This window comes from Lissotriton vulgaris, unplaced genomic scaffold, assembly GCF_964263255.1.
Source record: "Lissotriton vulgaris unplaced genomic scaffold, aLisVul1.2 SCAFFOLD_4456, whole genome shotgun sequence".
NCBI classification, from domain to species: Eukaryota; Metazoa; Chordata; class Amphibia; order Caudata; family Salamandridae; genus Lissotriton; species Lissotriton vulgaris.
In genome coordinates this window covers 99,463-108,204 of record NW_028247139.1, presented here as the reverse complement: position 1 = coordinate 108,204, position 8,742 = coordinate 99,463, and positions in this window count along the sequence as shown.

Sequence of the window (8,742 nt, the reverse complement as noted above, 5' to 3'; positions counted from 1 at the left end):
GCACACGCAGGTCTCCTTGAACGAAATTAGCCCCCATTGCAATGAAATCAGCCCCCAGCTCGGCAGCATTCCAAACTGCCTGGTAGTCAGTCCGGTCCTGGCCCTATGTTCCCAGCCAAAAGCAGCACCTCTTTAACATTCATGTGACAAATTACAAACAGCTATTTAGCAGTGTCTAAGGTTGTCAATTACTGCTGCTCCAGCTCTTCAACTATTTAAGATAACATAGGAGTTGGCCTAACGGCTAGGGCTGACGCCCTCGTATATGGGAAACTGGGTCCGAGTCTCGGCAATGACAGCTGAACATCCTGTGATTCTGGGCAAATCACTTAATCTCCCCTTGCCTGACAAAAAAATTAATGTGTCCTCATGTTATGCAGCTGGTGCTATGTAAAGTGCTCTGATACCTGATTCGGGTCAAGTTCGCGCTGTATAAAACTCTGTAAAAAAAAATATATAATAATAATTTTAAAAAACTACAAGCCCTATACTGTGGCGAGACCCATCTTAAATTGGTCCTTTCAGTTGTCACTTTATGTGGTACAGCCCTAGGTGCTAATCGCTATTTGCAGATCCTTCTCTCCTGCAAGGGAGGCTAAATAGATGAGTGGACTTTATGCCATTTTCAAAATTGCACTACAGATTGAGGTGTCTCAAGTCTGTTGTAGGTTCTAATGCAAGCACCCGACAATGGTCTCATCTCCGTCCGGCCTAGTTAGCAAAAGCCAACAATAAAGAAGGTAAGATGGGTCTTTCACATAGTTAGACACCGGCACCATTAGGTCTACTGCATTAGTGATAGTTGTGACCCTGCTTGGGAGACATAGGATAGAATGGGATTTATATTTTGGCGATCGGGATATCGGTAAATTTTGTGATGGAGTAACCCGTCTGCTGGGATCTATATCAGGCCCGTAGTCTGTTGCATTTCACAAAGTTACACCACCATCTACTCCAGAAGACCTTCATCTCAGAGAGGCTTTAATCCTTTCCAGTAAAGCTTTAGAGTAAGTGACATGCCACACATGGCCTCTCATAGGTGCTGCAAAGGATTCACATTTAGATCAATGGAGGCAAAAAATAATGCTATCAACACAAAGCCCAATACCTAAAATATATACGAAAAGAAATAAAAGAAAAAATGGTCCTATAATTTCGGACATACATGCATACACCCACATATATCACATTGTAAAAATGTTATGGAATATAACATTAAAACAAATAAAAGAAATAATAGAAACAAAAATATTAATATATAAAAATGGTTATAACATTTTCTACACATAAATTCAGAACAACCACGTTGTAAAAATGTAATTAATTTAAATGAAACTGTATTAATCTAAATATTTGGTATTATTACTTTAAACATTGCATACACCCATATAACTCACATTTTAAAAATTTAAACATAATGCATGCACATAGTTCGAAAGCTATACATATAAAATTATTAGTAACTTTTAAATCAACACGTGGCTAACATCACATCCAACTCCACTCTTCACAATCTTATTGACACATCATAATATATTGCAAAAATCACACAATATGACACACTCATCAACTTTACCTAATGTGTGGCTCCATGACGTCTTGCAGCACAATGGGAAGATTACAGATTCCAGGGTGTGAGCTCTACTTAGATGCATCCTCCTGTGAAGGTTGTTAGGTGTGTATTATTAGGTCTGTCCTTAGCCAAGATCTTTTGATTTTACTACAGTATATATATATTTTTTTAGCATTCGTAAAACGCACTGCAACCCTGCGGGCATCCTGGCGCTGAGACATAAGGAGAGTGTATGTTATATACTTACATATAAGTGCTTTGAGCCATGTCTGTTCATACATCGGTCGGTTGTTGTATCATTCACATTTTGCTTTCGCCCACTACATCATACAGAATGTGGCAGTGGGCAAGCCTACTTAAGCCATTTGTTAACGTCGCTTTGATTGAATGCATTTTTGCTCTCTCACAAGGAGCACTTCTGCACACAAGCTAGTTCCCTTCAGTACCAGCATTTCTGTTTTTAGTTTATAATTACTTTAGTATGGCATTTGTGTTTAGAGCCTTATGGGATTGCAGGAGGCTTCTGGTGCACATTCCATCTTTATCAGATCTAATCTCCAGCCAAAGCTGTTGTAAGTTCCTTTTGGATTGTTTTGCCTTTCTGACTGCTGCTATTTCACAGCATACCAGAATGTGTCAATTTGGAAATGTTCTGTTTTAAGTTATCCTGTTTTTCTTTTTCCTTTATCTCCTACTTTCTTTCCCAATTTCTCTTCTTTCTACTTTCATTCCTTCTCTTCCCTTCTTTTATTCTTTCCTTATTTCATTCTTGCCCTCTTCCATTCTTTGTTCCTTTTCTCTTTCTCGCTTTTCCTCTATCTTTCTTTCTTTCTCTTTCTTTCTTTCTTTCGTTATTTCTTGCCTTTTACCATTCCTGCTTTTTCCACACCTTCTTTCTTGCCTTTTTTCTTGCCTTATTTCTTTCGTGTCTTCTTTCCCTTCAGTGTCAGGGAGTACTGAGCTAATGTGTGTGGGTTTTTTTTAGACCACCAAACGTTTTTGCTTTTAGACAATGTTTTTGTTTAGATTGACGAGGGCTCAGCAGCTTCTCGAACCAAGTTTTTCAAAAACCATGACAAAACAAAACAAGTAAAGACAAAAGGCAGGTGGCCAAAGCCAACCTATTGTCTTTGCCACTGCTTGTTTCCCTAAGGTGAAACCTGCTTCCTTCCTCTTTTCCATTAGTAGTTCTAAATAACATAGGCATAGATCTGATGGAGCAAGGATTCGCACGTAATGCGACTTGCTTGTACTCAGTCCTCTTGACATAACGTTAATATACTAATCAACATGTTTGTTTTATTAATATTGCATTACACAACATCTAAGGGAAGCTTGCATATGTGCTTTTATTAATCATAAGCCGCTTGCAAATAAAATGGCTGCTGCTACGCGGGATTTTCTACTGCGCATGCTTCTGTCATACTCACGTGACATGACGTATCTTTCGCTTGGGGGGAAACTTTCGCTTCTACGCACTAGAACTAAAATGGCTGCTCTGTGTAACCGCATTCATGAAGCTTGCTCAGCTGCTTTTGCTAAGCTGTTCGTTCTGCTTAACACTAACGCAATAGTTAAAAATAAAGTTGTGAGAATAGAGTAGAGATAAGTGGTATACAGTGCAATCATTTATTCTGTGTTCTAACACTGTTTCTTTTCTGATTTTCATGTATCATAATCTTTGGGCCCGAGAGGTGCTATTACTCCATCTTGAAAAAACATATCGCGCAAGCTTGACTCTAAAGAGAACTGAAGTCATCTAACCTTGAAGCAATGCCAAGCTACCATGCACTGGAAGATGTGCATGAGAAAGCGTAGTTTTGAACTTAAACGGAAGAGAACTTGTTAATATGTTATAACAATGTATTTGTTAAAAGAGCATTCATTTTCGGGTGGAATAAAACATACGTGGGAAAATAATTTGATGGGTGGGAACGGTAATTTTAATATCATCAAGAAAAGTTTCATTTTGGTATGGTGTGATGACCTCTCCTCATTCTTTGTCCAATCAAAATTGGGGATCCTTACACTTGCAACATGGGGGGGGGGTGGTACAGTGACCAGGAAAATAGTATATCTAGGGTAGGCTTAGCTAGTTATTTTGTCCGACTTGTCCGAATAGCTGACCTGTCACTGACCCAATGCACTCAATAGGTGACCAAGAGCTGAGGGCTGCGAAGCACTCTGTCCGAAGATTTGATAACCCAATCGGGGTTCCGGGAAGCTGAAGTGCTGGCGAAGCACTTTGTCGGTGAAATCGATAACCCAATTGGGGTTCTGGCTGTTAGCTGCAGAGAGGGAGTAGCGCAGGCGTTGCAACTGAACTGCGGGTATCCAAATTTGGCTTTACCTGTTCTGATCTGCACCTGCTAGCCTACTGGCAACTGCAACTTTCAGGGTTCTGTACTTTAAACTAACCTGTGGCCAGTGTTGGTCTTCACATCATTTTAGGTAAATATAAATTTGTGTGTGTTTATCATTGTATTTGTTTCCCTTTCTCTTTACCCTTCCTACCGTTAAAGCTTGGATTGCATATTATGTTCCTTTTCTTACCCTCCCTTTGATAAATGCTCAAAATCATTTTTGATTGCATATTATGTTCCTTTTCCTACCCTCCCTATTGCTAAATGTTTGAAAACTGTTCAATACCTCTTTTACATAGCTATATTCTGATTCTGATTTTCATTATTGAGAGTCTTTTGGTGTTTAATCTTTGGATCATGACCATTTAAGAAACTTAGATAAAGATTTTAAAACTTCCCGAGTCTGTGGTTATTATATGAGTGCAAATGTTATTTTTCTCTATCTATCTTCAATCTAACACCCTGATCCAATAGGTTTACAGGTACCAGCGACAAGTATTGATAAGTCAATGGTATAGAACCTAGTTAGTGAAATAACTGGTAGTAGAGCGAAGGTTAGTCAACAACACAAGACCCTGTCCAGAGTACGCTGATTGTGTCAGTTACTTGTATAACAGAACAGTCTAAACGTACTGATACCTGTTATCCTCCCCTGTACACTTTCATTCTGGTAAGGGGACGTTTCACTGCACTCCATCCAAAGTTTCTTACACTTTGAATAAAAACCAAAAGGCCAAACCTCTTTGACAGTTACACAGAACAAACTAGAAAAATGTCTGACACCTTTAGTCAGTACCAGATGTCTACAACATCAATGTTAGACCAAGTTCTGCTTAGAAAAAATGTGCGAGAACCGAATGACACCTCACGGAAACACCACCAACGGGGTAACTGGTATGTAATCTCCTGACAAGCCCCTGTCTCATCATCGGTTGTCACAAAGAAAAGAAGAAAGAGTGTCCAAAGCAACTAACCAAGGAGTGCAAAGAATAGTGGGAGCAGAGAAAATCTGCTAGTGACAAAAAAGTGCATATAAAACAGCATACACTTCTCTTTAATAACTTTATTTGTAGAGAAATGGGTGTGTGCTGCTAGAATAAAAAGGTTGGTAGCTATTCATGCACACCATTACCTATTGAAATAACTGGTAGTAGAGCAAAGGTTACCTGATTAAATTATGAGTTATTGATTATGGGCCCAGGTGAGTATGGTAAATTTATAGTCGGGTGACCTGCGCACTCTATCAGATCTCCAGCTACACAATGTAGAGCTATATTTACTGGATTTATCTTTAAAAATGCCCATAAAATGAATAATACTATATAGTAATTTTTTGAGGTGCATGTTTTCCCATAATTAATGATGTAGGGGAAAGTGGTGACACTACGAGGTATAAATCTCACTTGAAGTTGTTGAATCTCATCTAGAACCAAGTAAAATAGTAGAAGAAACTAGGCATTGCTTTTAAGAGTACTCATACTCAGTTATATCAGAATTGTTGCGCTTAGTGTTAACTTCTTTAGAAGTCGTTTTTGAAAATGAATTTAATGAAAGAGAGAAACAAAATCTTCAACACTCCAATTAGTATATATTAGAGAGAAAAGTCTAAGAAAAATTGGTACTATTCTCTCTGTGGAAAAACTAGGAAATATTGAGAAATGTAAGTGCCCAATTATGAGTGCCAGAGTCGATTCGAAAATGTGTAGAAACTCCTGTTACCACAGATATCAGAATTATCAGTTTGCTGGCACAGACTGCACCTACCCTACATTTTCCCCAGGTAAATTATGGAAGGAACTGCACAAGCATTTGAAGCCCCTTCTGTAATATCAAAGTGCCCCTATGTGCAAGAAGAGCACAACGACCTGTGGTACCCCCCAGGGCACTTTCCGTAATACTGCCAATGGACTGCAAGTTTTCACTTCCACTAAGAAACACAAAGACCTATTATTACTAGGTGTTATGTACCCCCTGTGCTTAATGTTAGCTGATGGGTTCAAGTGCTCAGCACCAGCACTTAATTGTGAGCACAAGCACTTCTGACACTTTGCCACATGGTGGCACTGTTTGTTTAATTTAGAGATGACCACAACAACAGTTATGTATTAATCCAATATACATTAAAAATGACTAGGACCTGTCCCCCAAACCATTCTAATAGCTTTGGGTGCCTGGAATAGTTAGAAATGTCACACTTGTTGGAGCACAATGGTTAGTAGTTCCTATGGTACTGTTGTTGGCCGCGCTGACAGGAGCAATGGATGGTGTAAACTACAGTGGTCTCCTCACAAATGCCCTGGCACTTATGTTTTTGCCAAATTAAGCACTGGTGCATCCCCTTTGAAGCGCTGTATGTTGCCGTCCTTCCACTGCCCTTCTTTTAATGGTAAGTAAACTGATGCAAAGCCTTGCACTGCTTTGCACCGTGCAAGCAACAGTGCAAAACTATAGTAGATACTCCTCTAGGAGCCAATATCTCAATCTTCAATACTCTTCAACATAAGTGAGAGTTGAGCTTTTTACATACCCAGCAGTCGGTGCACAATTTGTATTGTGCTTGAAGGTAGTTGGCCCCAACACTCATTTTTAGGTCTATGCCTGCAAAAGACTGCGCTAGGGAGACTTAGGGCCAGATGTAGGAGCCCTAATACCGGTCGGTAACGGCCGAATTCGGCCGTTACCGACCAGTATTAGGGTTTTCAGATGTAGGGGACCTATATTTTACCGATTCTGCAAATTTACCGAATCGGTAAATTTACAGAATCGGTAAAATACCAAATCGGTATATTTACCGATTCCGTAAATCCACATGTAGGTGGCACTCCTAAGAGTGCCACAGACCCTTAAGAATCGGTATTTTACCACACAATCCTATTGTGTGGTAAAATACCGAATTCAGGTGTGCATGCACCCCTGTGCAATGTGACACACAGACATGCCCTTAGGGCATGTCTGTGTGCCACATGGCACACAAGTCCGGAATTGGGGTGCTAGAGGGTGTCAAAGTGACACCCCCTGCACCCTTGCAGGATTCGGTATTTACCGATTCGGTAAATACCGAATCGGTATTGCCCATTGATTCCTATGGGCTTCATGGCCCATAGAAATCAATGGGCAATACCAATTCGGTATTTACCGAATCGGTAAATACCGAATCCTACCGATTCGGTAATTCTTAAAATCGAATTACCTACATCTCCCCCCTTCCTATTTACCGACTCTTAAATACCGAATCGGTAAAATTCGGTATTTAAGAGTCGGTAAATAGGAATTACCTACATCTGGCCCTTAATGTCTTGGAGTAGTGAGTTTAACCCCGCCCCTCTTCTCCATTGGCTGGCCTCCCAAACTCTGGCCAGCCATTGAAGAAGAGGTCCCAGTGACGATCTAAGCTCCATCTTTTTCGGATTGGGGCGTTTTTTTTAAACTTTCTTTCTCCTTCTCCATTGGCTGGAAGGTTAAAACAACAGTCAAAAACACGCCTGTTGTGTACATTCCAGCAAATGGAGAAAAGGGGAGAAAGAAAAACACGCCCCCAATCCGAAAAGGACGGGGCTTACAGACTCCTGCTGCCCGTCTCGCTAACCACCAGATGAGCTGAAAGTTGCACTGATGAACGGTGGAGCCACAGAAACAAGCTCCCACCACACGAACCACCACCCACCGCAGATGATAACACCTGCCAATCCCTCTGCTGACCCCTCGCGAGAGCCCGGGACGCTGGCGCGCGCGCAGGCCTTCAACACCCTGCAGGATCTTACCTGCACCGTGATGGCATTGCACCCGGCAGTCGTTCACCCAGCGCCAGCAGGCCCACCCAGCGCTCACTGCTCGCACTACGGCCTGTCAGGAGTCTGGAGAGCCCCATCCCTTGCCGGGCATGCTGCTCACTCGCCCCAACCTAAATTTCCAGTTCTCTTACATTGCTGCCTACTTGTCTTTATTGGCCTGCCCGTCCCACCCGGTGTCGGGTTACACGGAGCCAGCACTAACAGCACCTTGCACAGCAGCCAAACATATTGCATACCTGGATGTGTTGCTACCTGTTGACTTCATGGTTAATCCTCTGCGCGCCGGGCTGTGCAGCGCATCCGGGCTACGCCATCATAGGGGTGTAGTGTAGTTTCTATATTCCCAATAGGCTCTGCGCATTGGAATAACATAAACCATAGTTTAGACGTAGGACTGAGGTCGACTAGGTCTCTATTGAATATGTTATACTTAATTGTGTGTGCCAGCTAGCTCAGAGGTCACTAGAAACTTTTTCGAGTAAACAAGAAGTTGTTTAGCTTTCCTGAATAGACAAGAAGGGATTAGCTTCTGACAACCATATCACATGACAACTTTGTTCCCCCTGCAATAAGGAATATATCTCCAGAGTCGCGGAAACAATAGATAGCTATTTTACTCAGTCAATCGTGCATGCTTCGTTTCACCAGAGATGCAGAGAAATAGAGAGACAGGCGTTTTCAATAAAAGGGTTATTTATTGAGCAGTCTTCTTTCTCATGCAAGAGAAATGAATTGCCACAATTGCAATACTTGTCATAAAGTAAAGTGCGTACAGTAAAAGGAGTATTATGAAATAATACTGTAAAAGCATTTATATGGTTTCTAAGCCATAAGATACTTAAGATGGATAAAATACATACAATGATAAAATAATGACTAAACGTACTCAACTGGTGTTTCTAAGATACGCCTACCTCAGTGTACCTAACCTAAGCCTAGTACAGGGAAGGAGTAGATGAGTTACAGTGTTTGCCAAGAATCTGAATCAAGAATTCTCTATGGGTCTAATCAGCTC